General features: G+C 42.8%; 1 protein-coding gene across 1 annotated transcript in view; it reads left to right on the forward strand.

Annotated features, from left to right (window-relative positions):
- The window catches only part of LOC146856937 (uncharacterized), a 285,286-nt gene that overhangs the window by 217,627 nt on the left and 51,046 nt on the right, over positions 1 to 16,613 (forward strand). The window lies entirely within an intron of this gene.

Below are 16,613 nucleotides of genomic sequence, written 5' to 3' on the forward strand. Positions count from 1 at the left end.
TCCGAGTCGTAGGGCTGCGGGTGTCAGGGGGACCCCCGAAGTCCGACTCCGTGAGCTTTTGTGAGCCGGACACTCTGGCTCGGACAGGCTGTCTGATGCGTGCATCGTACTGGCTCGGTTGTAAATCGCATCCATTGCACGCCACGGTTAGCTTCTGACCGAGACGTACGGAGCGGTTCGGGCCCGTAAACGACTCGGTCGGTGAATCTCATGTAGCTCGCATCGTACTTGCTCGCTCGTACAGCTGTCGGCCGGAAAACACGCGTACGTCTCGTACTTTTTCCAGCCAGATCGCGTTCGGTGCCCTTCCGACTCGGATCGGAATCGGCCCCTTAGTAGAGTGCAGTTAATAAACATACTTTTCCTTTTTCTAAAGCAAAAGCACTGACTGGACAATCACGTATTGAGTGTTATTATTGCATGCCAGCGAAAGCTGATTACTAGCTCACACCACCTCCCCTTAGTAGGCCTTTTACTGCTCAGCTACACTACCCTGAGAGAGTCAAGCGCTACAATGGGGTGCTTGGTTCCCAGTAAGGAGAATTGTGGACCTATTACTTGTGCAGGCCACACAACTAATAACCCAATTTCCTACACCTGGACCTATTATTATTATTATTAATATTATCATTATATATTATTGTAAAGCACATAGCTACCCCAAACAGGGTTTCTAAGCGCAAGGGAAATTCACAAAGAGCAACCAAAGATAAGCCAAAGCTAATTAGAAAAAACAGGTCTTTAAAAGGTTAAAACAAATATCAAAGGACTTATAGAATCTCATAGAGGCAGGTAATGAGTTCCATAATTTGGGACCCAGGTAGGAAAAAGACAGGCTACCCTACGGGCTCCTCTAACTCTGGGAACTGTAGAAAAGTTGCAATTGGAAGGGAACAGCTTGAGGCAGACAAGTGCTTAGGAAGATGAAACACCAATCTGGCAGCCACATTCTGGACCACCTGAAGGCGCCTGAGTGAGGCCTTAGAAGCCCCTTAGAGGCCCCTAGACAAAGAACATTGCCATAGTCCACATTCCTGACTTTTCCGAAAACCCTGTGCTGGTCTGTCTAGCACAAATGCAGGCACCCTTGCACCATAGTTCAAGGGTGCCTGCATGGCATACAGGATAGGGACCCCTTCCTGTAAAAAAACAACCATGAGAGACATGTTCCTCTTTCTATAGAAAGAGGAAGTAACAAGGAGAGATAAAGATATTTCCTTTGTTACGCCTCTCCTCAGGAGGTGTATGTTTTTGGCACATTCCCAGCTTTATAAGATCTTATAAAACTGGGATGGCACCAAAAACAATGGAAGTTGCATGGGAACAGTGACGCAATGCCCGTAGAACACCTACAGAGGGCAGAGTATTGGAACACAGTGATTCGAGCCGCATTGCGTTACTCAAAATTTTTGTGTGGCTTCAAAAATCTGACTTAAAGTTTGCGTTGCTCTTGCACCACATTGTGTGGTGCAAGAGTGACGTAAACTGGGTCATAAATATGGCCCTGCATTCTTACTCATTGAAATGGGAACAGGGCAGTGCCAAGAGCATCAAGCTAGAAGTGGGGACCCCAAAGACAATGTTGATTTCCCACCAATAGAATTTCAGACTCATCTCCATTTAGTGTGAGAGAATTGTTATTCATCCAAGCAGCTACTTTCATCAAACAGGTGTTATGTTTATCAGAGCTGCGATCTTCCTTGGGTGAGATGGAGACAATAATCTGGGTATCATTCACATAGGATAACAGAGTGAGACCACAACTTTCCACTACGTCAGCCAGTGGTCTCCTGGGAGAGGAGTTGGCCTAATGGCTAGGGCGCTCAACCTCAGACCTAGGGAACTGGGTTTGAGTCTCGGTAATGACGCTGAACATCCTGTGATTCTGGGCAAATCACTTAATCTCCCCGGGCCTAAAAAAAAAAAAAAAAAAAAATGAATGTGTGGTCTTATGTAACGTAACTGGTGCTATGTAAAGCGCTCTGATACCCGATTGGTTTCGGGTCAAGTTCGCGCTATATAAAAGTCTGCAAAAAAAAAAAGTGTTAAATAGGGTTGGGCTGAGGTTCAAACCTTATGTTACACCTGAAGATAGGAGTTGGAGTTATGAGTTATGAGTTATTGTAGTGAAGGAGAGGTCTTGGAAACATTGTCTTAACCAACCCAGGGTCAGATCTTGAATGCCCTTCTCCTGACATTGGAGAAGTAGCTGGTGCTAAGCAGAGTCGAAGGCATCCCTGTGATCTAGTAGAATCAATGCTACGGTGGCACCCCAATCCAGATTGAAAGGGGTAAAGACGACTAATTCTATAAAGACTGAAAATTGTTTATTAACATGTTTTTCTAAATTTTTTGCAAATAGCTGCAAGACCAAAAATGGTCAGTAGTTAGACCAGCTGTGACGATCAAGATTCGACTACTGCAGCAAGGGAATTATCATTGCATGGTTCGATCATTTGGGACTAGTCCTTCAGAGAGTGAGGAATTTAGAAGATAAATCACCATATCAAAAAGCTGAGGGCACAATTTGGTTAAATAAGCAGGGGATTTAGAGGAGAACTGGATTTAAAAGATTTTGTAAGGTAGCAAATGCTGGTAAATCAATAGGCGAGAAAGAGCTTAAGAGGCATGGAGGAGAGGAACCCAAAGTTGTTCCTTTTTCTGCTTAGGACTGAGAGCGAGAAGCCATAGTACTAGTACTCTTTCTGCTTGCAACTAAGAATAGGGTGTCATAGGACTAGGAGAGAGGGAAGCCTCAATATCAGCCACTTTTTTCAGAAAAAGCCTGCTAGTTCATCAAATTGTGTCTGTGAGAGTGGAGTAGAATGAGAAATGGTTGTTGGTCCCGATAAGGATTCGACTACTTAAAAGAAAATTTTAGGACAGTTCGGAGCAAGAGTGATTTTATCTGAGTAAAAAAGGGCTCGGGTGGAGCGACATTTTTGGTTGTAGTCTCTCAAGGCCATCTTGTATTTCAGTTTGTCCTCCTCACAGTAAGTTTTTCGCCAGATCCACTCTAGATGCTTACAATTCTTTTTGGTCCCACATAGAGTTAATTAAACCGAGGGGCTGGAGGAAGAAATCTAGATTACATAGTAGGGCTAAGAGGGAGCATAGAATCCAGAGATGACCGAACTCAGTTGTCAATAACAAGTGAGTCGGAGTCCACTGAATGACTCAAATTGGGTACGGTTGACTGTAGGAGTGAGCTAAGAGTAAAAGGGTTTATTTTGGACCAATCCCTTAACCATGTGGCTGAGCCACAAGACTGAGCAATAGATGTGGGAGAAATTGAGATGGAAAAGGGTATTACAAAATGATCAGACCACCACAGAGAAAACGGGCAGTCTACCAACAATCCCTTCAACTTAGAGAAGAGAGGGTCAGCAAATGTCCCACTACATGAATAGGGAAGTTATTTAATAGATGAAGTTACCAAGCCTTAAGTTGATAGATAGGCAAATAGATAGGCAAAGGGAGAAAAATATAGAATCACAGTCTAAGTTAGAAAGATTCTCCATTTTACACTGATAGTGGGCTTTAAAAACAAACGCAACCCCAGTGCCTTTTCTTTCCAAATGTTCCTCTCTTACCATGTTGGTAAGAGTAGCAATAATATCAGGTGTGGAGGCGTCCTTGATAAGTTTCTGCTAGAAAAACAGCATGTGGAAAATTAGCAATTAGGAAGTTAAATACTTCTAACTGATGTTTGGCCAAAGAGCGTCAATTGATATTGAACAAAACAATAAGTAGTTGCTTTAGGTTCCAATAGAGCAGTGGTCTTATGAGTAGAGGTGTCTGGAAGAGAAGTAAAAACCTTATTTCCAGATTCTAAACCTACAGACTGGGTTGACGTATGAAAGTCACAGTCGCAGGAACCCATAGTACCAGTTACCGGATTCATAGATGAAAAATATACCTCCAGTGTTGCCAGACATAGAGCTCATAGCATAGTTGTACAGTATATCGCTCTAGCTGGGGCAAAAGGAGCAGCATTCCTGGCCCCTGGGCCCATTCAGATACAACCAGGATTGCCTTTGGTGCGACCGCTCCACAGACGCATTTAATTAAGGCCTGGGCCAGAAGAAGGATAGAAAGCCCACCAAAAGGCCAGGATAATAGCACTATGGCCAGGTGAGGAGGGAATGGCAGGTCATTCATAATACTCATGCCTCAGATCATAAAATCATGTCTGAGTATAAGAGCAAATGGCTTACATGATAGAATAGAGCACATGCACCGATCATCATGTTAGATCTTTTCAAAGCAGGAACTATACCGATTGGTCTTAGAATTAAGAATATCCCAGGGCTCTTTGCCAAAATATAATATTCCTTGAAAAGTGGGCATTGATCTTCAATTGCTGCTCCCACGCTTGGATGATCTTGGTCATCGAAACAGCCAGAAAGGTAGTTAATATCCTCAATAAAAAAATTCAAGAACTTGTAGATAAACTCAGGCAGACTAATGCATTGGATGAAGCAAAGAACAAAATTGAAGAAGTGAATTTTGAGCGTCACCCCTTCAGTGAATATTCAATAAACAAGAAGACTGCGAAACTGAGAAAATACATTAGATTTTTTCTTAGGAGCGTGTCTACCTATATCTTGTAGAAAATTATTATTCTACATATAAGGAAGGTTCATTCCAACAGGACCAACAGACGTGGACAAACAAGAAAATTATAACTTTCTTGGATACAGATTCAGAAGTAGAGGGTACATCGAACCAAATGTTATTCCTATAACTGCAGAAGGGAGCAATACGACAGGTCTAGCCCTAACAATAATTTTTTATGCAATCGCCTGGGAAATTACCAACCGAGATTTCGTAATCAACCCGTGGGTCGTTTTCTAGATTCGGATCAGCCACAACTATACCAACAGAAAAGGAGATAACAATACTGGAGAAACTAAACAGTATACCTATTTTTAATTTATCCATGTAAACCATAGACCCAGCTACAGAGAACCTTTTAACCAAAGGTCTCTCGTTTGTTCCCACCATTGGCATAGACAAGTTTGAACTTATGCGATATCTTTTTGTTTTTTTTAGAAGAACTAGATTGAAAGAATTCTTTATGACTCTGAACATCAGGCCAGAGGAGAACCACTTTGGCCTTAAATTACCATCTAGCTTTATTCCGATCCGTGATCAGTTGGGACCGAAATGGAAATTTAAAAAAAAGAGGTTTTGACCAAAATCCAACTCGAGACTAGATATATTCCCAAACCTATAACCTATATCCAATCTGTCACAAAAAGAAAGTAGGGCTTTAAGTAAATTGAGAAATAACACAAGCGTGACTATAAAGCCATGTGACAAAGGAGGTGTAATTGTGGTGTTAGCATGGGAGCAGCTTGTGCTCCCAGTGTAGCCAAACTTTATATGGGGATTTTGAGGTGAAATTCATTTATAAAGAGATTGCCCCATTCTTTCGGAATATATACGATCTTGGCACCATTTTATATAGATGATATCTTCTTCATCTAGTATGGAGAAGAGGAAGAACTTGATCAGTTTTGCCAGTGGATCAACCTATGTGACAGTAACCTCAAATTCACCCCAAAATTCAGCAGGAAAAAGTTGAATTCTTGGATGTTTGGATTGAACACAGGAACCAACAATTTGCTGTGTCTCTCTATACCAAACCCATTGCCAAGAACACCCTCCTTCACAATAGCAGCATTCATCTCCATTGCCAGAAAAAGGGTATCCCCTTCAGACAATTTTTTACATCCCCGTAGAAACTGTGCGAGCCTTGTTGAATTTTTTAAAAATGCCAAAGTACTTCAACAGAAACTGCTTACGAGGAGCTACCCTAAAGGACTAATCTGGGATTCCTTCAAAAGGGCTAAGTATTTTAACAGAGAAATAATGTTTGAAACTAGGACAAAACAGGCAGAGAATAAACTAGTCTGTGTCACATGTCACTCAAACTTGGATGATAAAATCAGGCAGGCTGTTAATTCCCAATGGCATCTGCTAGATATCAATGAGGATGAATACAAACTGCCCAAACCGTTCACTGCATTTAGAAGAAATCAGAATTTGAGGAATACTTTAGTGAAAGCCAGACCCACGACCCATGATCAGTTCTGCCAGAAATCTATCACTGGTGCTAACCCAATCCAGGGTAACCACAGATGTGGTACGTGCCAGGCATGTGACAATGCCTCGTTGCAGAACAAGTGAAGGTTGGAGCTAAGACCATTCAACTGCGAGACATGGCAAACTGCAGGATTTTGAATGCTATGTACCTTATCCTTTGAACGTGTGGCTCTGGATACGTGGGAAAAAGAGGACAGGAAGTAAGACTGAGAATAGGAGAACAGAAGTCCAACAATCATAATCAGAAGACATCTGTGCCATTAGTCCAGCACTTGCTCAACAAAGGGCATACAGAAAAAAAACTGAGTTGGACTATCCTGGAAAGAATTTCACCACAGAGGGGCGTGGATGACAATAGATATCGTAAAAAAAAGAGAGGTATTCTGGATTTTTTTTTATTGAACACGCACAAGAAGGGACTCAACGAAATATTCCCTTGGGGGAATGCACTGCGAACATGTACCGATGGTTCCAGTTTACATCTCTTGGCTTATTATTATATTCTCCTCCTCAGAGCCCTACGGCTATTTCGCTTTGGCAGAAGTATGTTTGTTTCTGCTCAGGAGGTGTTTCTGCGACATAGGGAGTTGGTGAGAGAATCACCTATTAGTAGAAGTGGGGTGGGAGCACACTCCTTCACCTCCCAGCCAGTTCACCCCTTAGCATCATGGTAAATGCTGTTCACTTTGAATACTTACTTGATTTTTTGCTGAAGTGTTTCACCAAGGTTGGTGCAGGTTAGTGCTGTGAATCTCTAGACACATGTGTTTCCGGATATTATCCTTCATCAGTAGAGATAAAAAAACTGCTGCTGCTGAGAAAGTTGCCACAATCCTCTCAGGTCTCAGTACCTCTCTATGGGGCACAGGTACATCTCCAAAAGCTCGTCAGCTCAATGGCTCAAGAGAGCCTTTTCAAACAGAAGGGGGATGGGAGCACACTGCTTCACCTCCCATCCAGTTCACCCCTTAGCACTATGGTAAATATAGTTCACTTTGAATGCTTAATTGATTTTTGGCTTAAGTGTTTCACCAAAGTTGGTGCTGGTTAGTGCTGTTAATCTCTAGACACCTGTGTTTCTGGATACAATGTTGCCCAATAATATATCCTGGATGACAAAGTCGTTAACCCATTGTCGACCACAGCAAGAGATTTCTCTAAATTAATACGATCAATTTCTCTTATTCTTTCTGTGGCGTCTGCTTGTGTCACCTTCCATATTTCATTATAAGCAGCATAGATGCCGGCATATATGAAAAGTTTTTGCTGCGGTTTTCTTGGACCTAGCAAAAATTCCCTAAGGCCTGCATCTTCTTTAAGTAAAGATAAGTGTTGTTTCACATCCTGTAGCCAGTCAAGGCATAATTTTCCTACACTGTATTTTGTTACTACCCCTGGATGCTGTCTTTGAACATAGCGTGGGTCTGGCCTATTGATTGTTAAACCTTGTGTTTTGGTCCGGAATCTTTCTTGACAGATGTTTGTGTTGGTGGGCCAGAGCAACAATTTTTTCCATTCAGAATCTGATCTGTTGTTTTGTAAGATAGTATGTATGTCGACCACCCCCTGTGTAGTGCTATTACTTGCAGGTTTCGGTATGGACGGTGTATTCATGTCTTTGATCTTGGCTGACCCAAGGCAAGACGTTTGTTGGACAGTGTCATTCAAAAACATTATCTGCTGTGGGATTATGCAGGCTCTTAACAAAGCTTCTATCCCCTGGACTTGCCAATCTTGTGCACCCCAGGCAGATTTTGTGTCAATTGTGTCTTTCCAAAAGTCGAGACCCTGTCTAGACAGTTGGTAAACAAAGGCTGCAGAATAAATTTGTTTTGTATTTGTTAACATATTTTTCGTTCCTGTTTTGTTCACATATTTAAAGTAAAACGTTTCTGGATTGGATATATCATACCTTGGAAAATATGGAAACTTCATTTCAAACGTTTTTGAGCTACCCCTTGGTGGTGTAGGACAATGTTCCCATTGGTTATACACAACTACATTTCTAGGTGTTGTAGATTTATACAAGAAATGATGACCAAAGTGGTTGTAACAAAAAAGCTGTTCATAGTCTGTTGAACCCTCTAAGTATTCATGGTTAGAGAATGCAGCAGGTCTTTCTAGATCAGACATCATGTTATTAACAGTCTCAAAGTCCCAATCATCAGAATAGGTACTGGAGGTACTAAAGTCACTTAATGATATCATTCATTCATTCATTAGTCTTTATTTTGATATTTCATCATAAAAGACATGACAATAACAAAAAACAAGTAAAATAACAATTGGGCATAATTAAAAATTCCATACAATATAAACCAGTATTGATCAAAGAACATATTACCAGACAATAAAATCCAAGTTGTTTAAAAAACAGATAAAAGTAAGAATTATAAAAAATAATTCTCAGTAATAAAACCACACAATTATTGTCAATTTCGATGACATCAAATATCAATAATAAAACAGGAAAACATCTCTATTAGCAGCAATCCGGAAGACCCCAAACTAAGTTATTGTTGTTGGAATGTTCCCAGCCCTAATGATCCACATCCAGCCAAGAAATTTAGCAACCGCTATAACCAGAGGTTCTTGAGAATTAGTTGTCAGAATTCTCAATGCTTCAGAACAGACTCGTGTGCCTAGATTCCGGCAGATAGGTACCAGCCACTTGTTACGTGGGGCAATATAGGCTGGACATACAAAAAATATATGGGTAATAGATTCTTTTTGGCCCATACACCATTTGCAGAAATCATCCTGCATGCCGTTCCAAGATTTGGTAAAGGATTTAATTGGAAGGCTGCCAACCCTGAATTGGTGATATAATTTACGATCACAAGACCTAGTAATAATATCCCAGTAATCCTCCATAAAGGGGACGATCTTGTGTTCATAAAATAAGCCAGTCAGGGAGGTGGCCTCAATCTTAGTTATATATTTGTGACACACGTGCAAAATTTCCCTCATGTAGCTTAATAACTAGGGCCAATAAATCCGAAGGCATCCCCATTTCGCTCAATGCCCTCCATAGCTTCCTCCTAGGCACCAAATCGAACGCAGACTTGAGGTCAATAAAGGCGGCATAGATGGTACCACCACCCAAACTCACCACACACCAATATATCAATAAAAACCTAAAAACTTGCTCGATGGTGCCTACGCATGGTCGAAACCCAGCCTGTAGTGGGGACAATATATCCTCTTGCTCCATCCAACTCAGTATTCTTACGAGAACCATCCTTGCAACTATTTTTTTATGCAATCGATCAAGCTGATCGGGCGGTAATTACCTGGATTGGAGCGGTCTCCCTTCTTGTAACTTGACAAGATCTCAGCTCCCGGCCATGAATCTGGAATGTGTGCCCCAGTAGCCATTGCATTTGCAATAAATACTATATATGGCACCCAATTGACAATATCATTTTTATAGAGATCCACCGGAACACAATCCATGCCCGATGCCCTACCACAGGGGGCCTTGTTAAGGGCATCCTCTGCCTCCTTATTATCAAACGGTATGAATTGTTTATTTGTTGGAGAACCAGGGTTAAACTCCAATAATAAGTCTGGCAGCGAGTGATCAGTCCCAGCCCCTAATACAGAAAACTGAGCACCAAAATGATTAACCCAGTCTTCTGGGGAAACATAGTTTGCGGGGGATTGTGTTTGAATACCCTTACCCCATTTAACAATATGCCAAAACTTGGCCTGGTTTTTCAATCTGCTAGCATCAAGCAGATCTTTCCAATGCTGCTCGTCCCATTCTTTTTTGGCACAGTGCAAAGCTTTTCTATAATTTTGCCTGGCCATCTTGATGTTTGGCATTTGTTTGGACCTAATTGCCAGGGACAGGAGTTTATAAGATTCACGGCACGACTTATTGTACCATGATTTCTCTCTACTCTGGCTCATTATTTTCTGGGGTCTAGTGGGGTTAGAGAAATGGGATTTCAAACTTAGAAATAAGTCTTCATGAATGTTAGAGATGCTATCATTGATTTCCACCTGGGTATTAAAAGATCGCAATATGGCCAATGACCGTGCAATCTCTGATCTTATGTTTTCTAGAGCTTCCTTATCATCAAACACTCTTGCCCATCGAACTCTACGTAGATCATTTGTTAGTAGGGCATCAGCGGTGGCTACCACTGTTGGTTCATTACCAACCGACATTACAGTAAGGTTGATACTAAGAAGCAAAGGATTGTGATCGCTTTCAGGACGATCAATAATCATCATGTCATCCAAAATGGACCAATGTTCAATGTTGATTAAAATATAATCAATTCTGCTTTTATGCAGACCATTATCAAAGGTGGCCCTACCCATTTTGTCTGACGATGAGCGTCCGTTGGTAGCTCTAAAGCCACGTTCCAAACAAAAACCCAGCAATTGCACAGCCGATTCAGACCATCTTTTTATGGGTGGTAGATCAAGCGGGGGAATATTCCACTCGACATCCTCCTCATCCATGATATTTCTCCCTTCATAATTTAGGGGTTCAAATGTGCAATTAAAACCCCCCACTATGATCGTAATACAATCATGCCCCACTAAATCAAAGAGGGAATCAAAGTCAGCAAAAGTTTTCGAACTCTGGCCCCCTGGCATCCCTCGCATATATACGTTAACAATGAGAATATCCTTTGAAGCAGGACGGTGTAGTTTAACAGCGAGGATATCAGAGCTATTTGTGGGGATGTCCTCCAAACTATAGTTAATTGATTGCCTAACCCAAAGAGTAAGGCCCCCCGAGGGCCTACCTACTTTTCCTTTCACTGCTGCTTTATAAAAATTTAAAAAACCTAAACGGTGAACGGGTTCAACAGCCCATGTCTCCTGAAAAGCCCAAATATCATACTCCTTCACAAAGTCTGTCCACTCTGCCACCGGGAGTCTACGCTGTAAACCTGCAATATTCCAGGAAGCGAACATAAACAGGGAAGGATATCTACTCTGGCCTGGCAGAGGGTGAGCATCCACAGACTGTATGGGGACTTCCAGCACCACATCACCCTGTGATGTTTCCCTCCCCAAACCCAACTCCTCACACATAGGGATCACAATGTCCGGCCTTTCTACATCACCAAAGGCCACTGTAGAACCACCAAGAGTATTGCCATCAATATATTCCAGGTTATTACCACCCCCATCATCACGAAAAGCCATCCCAGCATTGGATTCTGGGCTCCCTATAGAAAGGGAAAGTCAATCCACCTGATCCAAAACGGTTATTTATGGCAGTGTTGTATAGGCAGTCATTTATCCACTCCCTATTTCGTTCCATATTATCGGACACTGGGGCCAACCATTTCTGCCTTCCCAAATCATTTTCCTGAGGATAAAAATAGGAAAGAGGATGGGACTTGATGCCGAGCCCTCCGTTCCCAGTTCACAAATAAATTTCACGGCTCGTTTATCTCTAAAGTTAAGGACAATACAGTCACCTGTAGAATCCTTCTTTCGAGACCCCACGCAACCTACTCTACGCACATGAATAATCTCACTAAACACATGTAACGGTAGGGGTCTATGTTTGTTCAACCAATGTAATGATTTGTTCTTAAGTTCGTCATAAGATTCCAGGGTGTTACTACCAAGCTCTGGAACCCCCGACAAAACCACTACATAGGGTGCACAATCTGAAGGTAAATCCAAAAGAGCCCCGTTGGGCTTAGGTGCATTTCGAGCACTGGTCATATGGCTCCCAGTACTAGCAACTCTAGGGGCAGGAGGATAGGACCCCCTATTCTCATGTGATGGAATGTTTTCCCCTGCATCAGAATTAACAGGTGCATCAACCAACCTCGCAGTAGAAATATTATTATTAGGAGAGGGTAATACACTTGCTTGCACAACTGGTAGCCCTGGGTTATTAAAAGAGGATTGCTGACATGGCACCAACATTGGTGCGGATAAACTCTCCACCTTGGTTATTAGTTTATTCACCGCATCGCCATACAAACCCACCCTCGTGTCAATAGCTTGGAGTTTTTCTTCAATAAACATTAAACGCTCATTTTAAGGAGAGACAATTGAAGAAACCAAATTTCCCAATTCTTCCCAAAATCTGGCACCCAGATTTGGGGATAAAACATCCCCTATTTCGTTGGGAGGGGGTATCTGTACCAAACCCGAGGGGGGATTATTAATAGGGGGATCTGGAGGGTCACTACACTTCCCTTTCCCTTTTTTTGTACCATTATTTAATTTACCAACTTTAGCATTTGTCTGTCTCAATAAGCCTCCACCCCGTTTGCGTTTACCTACGTGAGCACCTATGTGGGAGGACACAGATTTATTTGGTAACAAATGCGGTGTAGATCTCGTTGACACCCGTGATGTCACAGAATTGGAGACAGAACTCAGTGGTATACCCGCAGTTACTGGGTGATCAGTTTGATCGGATAGGGACTGGACTAAATCAGCCGAATGAGACTGGATTTGGGAAACAGGTGAGGATTGAACCGGGGAGGGGACTCTAGCCAATCTCCCCAGTGAGGAACGTTTTGTGTGCTCCAGTTCAAGAGACACACGGCGTTCCGCTAAAGTAATCTCTTTATCCAAGACCGAAGTAGCTCTTATAATAAAATTATCCCAAGAACTCCAATATTAGAGCCTCTCCCAGTTGTTTCACGGCTAGCTGCCATAATCAAATGATAAGTAGTTAATCTATTGAAGAATACAAAAACACAAAATACTATTAGTAATAATGAAGTACACAACCCCTGACACCAGGAGGCAAACAAATGTTGAAAAGTGACCCACCCTTAACCCAGGTTTGTGCTCCAGCACGCCAGCTAAAAGGGGCTCTTAACAGAAAGTAGATGGACGTTAAAGAGTCCCAATTTCAAATAGATTCAGGTGGGGCGACGGCGGGACTCCTAAGACTGTGAGACTGTGAGACCTACACAAGCCTCCTCCGCACTATCTCAGCAGCCACCCCAATCAGTCAAGCGGCTTTCCCACCTAATGTCACCCTGTTATCAATGCTGATGTTATAAATATATGGGTGGGCGTTATATGAATCCGTGTACGATGGTAGAAATCCTCACAGACTAAGCGGCAATATCAGCAAACAGTACATGAGTCTTGGTCAGTAGATAAACAATCTCACGTACATACAGCACGGGTGGTCACAGTACCTTTTTCTCGAATCCAAGTGTAAGCGCCGGAACTCATGAATTAGGGGGGTAGCCCAGCCCTGGCTCTTACTGGCGAGGACGGGCAAGGACGGGCCCGCCCTTGGCCCGGGCGCTGCCCGCGCGCGTCCCGCCCTGCGGGGCACCTGTGCATGTTTTAAACCCTCCCGGCGCTGCCAGATGACATCAGAGGCAAGCGCCAGGTAGGGGCTGCTGGGAAATGTAGTTTCCTGGCCGTTCCCCTCACAGGCAGTTCGAAATTGCTGGTGAGAGCTGCTTCAGCCCCCTCTAGCCGTTTCCCTCACGGCGGCGATCAGGCAGGTGTATGAATGAGAATTGGCTTCCAAGTGCTAGCGCATCCCGCGCTGCTGGGCACCTGTGAATGTTTTAAACCCTCCCGGCGCTGCCAGATGACATCAGAGGCAAGCGCCAGGTAGGGGTTGCTGGGAAATGTAGTTTCCTGGCCGTTCCCCTCACAGGCAGTTCGAAATTGCTGGTGAGAGCTGCTTCAGCCCCCTCTAGCCGTTTCCCTCACGGCGGCGATCAGGCAGGTGTATGAATGAGAATTGGCTTCCAAGTGCTCGCGCGATATCTTGAATAAGTGTGGAATCTTCAAATGTTCAGATGGACCGAATATATCATAATCCATTTTGTGCCAAATGATACCATCTTGTATAGGAACGGCTGTAATGTTCACTGCTGACAAGTCTCGTGATGGGGTGATGTGTGTGGTTTCAAAAGTAAGTTCACATTTTTACTTCCTGTGTCCAAATGAATATATCTTCCATTCATTAGCATGCTCAGTGTCATTACTAAAGCTAACCAAAGCAGAAAGAAAAATATTCCAGAAATAATCCATAGTTCAATCCATGGTGAAACCAGATAAGTCTTTCTCACGTGTTGAAAAAAAGCCTTGTGCTTGTTCTTTGAAAATTCTTTTAGCTGGCGTAATTTCAGGCTCGCTGGTATCCTCAGAAAACTTATCAAAGTTAATGAAATAGCCAGAAGCAGTTCTGTCAATGGTTGAAATTGCATCAGGATTTGTTGAAATAGCTTGAACCAGTTGATTACTTGCTACGTTGGTGTAGACCGGTGTATCAGGACGAACTGTTATTTGGGTTTCAAGAGAAATGAGTTCCATAGCATTGTTGCTTAGTACTTCATTTCTGACTGTTGGATTCTCAATGGTGATGAGTCTTTCAGTTTGAACCTCTTGGATAGTAGCTAGAGGAGTGAATCTGCTACTTGGTCAGAGTCCACTTGGCCTACTGTTCAGTATTGGCCACATAGTGTGGTTTGATGAGGTCAATGGACACAAATCTTTTCTCCTTTTTACTAGCAAGGGGCGGCAGAAGTAGTTTTCTTGATCTGTGGATTGCTAGGACAGGTACTGGTTGTCTGTAAGAAGGCACAAATTCCTTCTTGTCCACGATCTTTTCTCTGACTAGTACCCCAAGCTTTGGGATCCAGACAGGCCTTGCTGGAACGGCTGGATTATCCCCAGTGGTGGTTGGCTTCAGGAAAACATTGCTTTGTTTCGATTTTAGTTCATTTAAGTCCTGTAAAACAGCCAAACGATCTTTGATATCAAATGGTTTATTTTCCACCACTGTGCCTTTACATTCGATAGCAGGAACCCACATTATTGTCCCAAATAGGACATCATATGGAGTGACCCCCCCTAGAGAACTTCTTGGCAAATTGTTTAGTCAGCGTTGGACCCCATAAAGATGTTTGACCCACCCATCACCCGAACCTAATACCCTAGCTGTTATAGACCGCTTTATGTCCCGGTTTTTTCTTTCCACAACCGAATTTCCCTCAGGATGGAATGGATTCAGAGTACCGCAGTGCAACTCCCATACTGGCCATGGCTTTTTTGTAAGCCCGAGAGCTAAACGCAGGGCCCTGGTCAGAGTGTAGTGTGCCTATTGCGTATGTGCCGATAAAGACTCGCAAATCTTTTATAACAGTGCGAGCGTCAGCCGAGCGCTGAGGCCACATCCATAGGAACCTTGACTTAGTTTTTGTGGGATTGCAGTCATCCAAGAGGGCGCCTGCACGTAGATAGTCTCCTGCTGTCTAACAATGGTGTCTGTACTGGGCAAGCCACTTCGTAGTCTGGTGTCTGGTGGCGTTCTGCACTGCGATCTCTATTGCAGTCTATGCAGTTATTGATGAAGATGTGAATAAGTGTATTCATTCCAGGCCACCAGTACATCTCTTTTAATGTTAAAATTGTTTTAGAGATCCCCTGATGTGTCAGACCCTCTCCCAGATGTGCTTCATAAATCAAAGCTGCTCTACGTTCCATGTTTGGAAATACCCTATCCCCCACTCCAGGGATTTGAGCAAACGGAACGTTGTTCGCATCAATTATATACGAGTATTTGAGTGGAAACTTTTTAGGTAACGTTGCACCACTGCCTTTGCATTAAGCATTGACAGCCAACAATATCTCACTGTCTATTTTCGTTTTTGAACGAGTGATCGCAGCTACGGAAGCCGTTTGCACAGCCCCCTTCGCGGCTTCATCAGCCAGTGAATTTCCTACAACGTGAACGCCATCACGTTGATGACTCAGCATGTGTCTCATGTGAGTTTTTTGTAGTCCGTTTCGTAACTGAACTACTTGTTCCCAACACGTTTTATGCTTGATTGTGCCACCCTTTGAATCTTTGAAACCATTTTGATGCCAATTCTGCAAATATTCATTATATGATTGAACACAGTAAAAAGAATCGCACACTATAAGGGGGGGGGGATGAATTCGCGATCTGTGTTTTCCAGTGCCAATTTGAATGCTTGTAGTTCAGCTCGCTGAGCTGTACAATCTCCTAGAGATTGTGTCTTAGTAACCATCGGTAGGAATTTACCATTGCACATACGACCTTTAACGATCATGCAGGCTGCACTGTAAGCTTGCTTACTATCCGTAGCTGGTTGTGCTAATCCATCAGTACTAATTATAAATTCATACTGGTCAAGAGGGAGAATCTCAATAGGCAGTGGACATTTGTGTTTGTATTGCATGAATGCTTGTGTTTTCAAGTAAGGATCAAACACATATTCAACATCTTTTGCAGCAAGAGAATTAACCCATTGTATCCATCTTGGACGTAAAGCTTTTGCATTCAGAATGCTTGCTTTTGTTACTGCCTCTAAGGCTGGTATTGGAGTCACAATAATAATGTGTTTCCCCTGAGCTAGAGCTCTTTCTTTTGCTACTGCGGTTTGAACTGCTGTCTGAATTTTTTCTGTTGAAGTGAAGGGCATTTCCGCTTGTTTATACAAATGTGATTTGTATGCAATTGGTACTTTTTCACCTTCATTAAAAGTTAAGTAAGTGAATCCGCA

The sequence above is a fragment of the Triturus cristatus genome, chromosome 3_2 (genome assembly GCF_964204655.1).
Source record: "Triturus cristatus chromosome 3_2, aTriCri1.1, whole genome shotgun sequence".
Classification (NCBI taxonomy): Eukaryota; Metazoa; Chordata; class Amphibia; order Caudata; family Salamandridae; genus Triturus; species Triturus cristatus.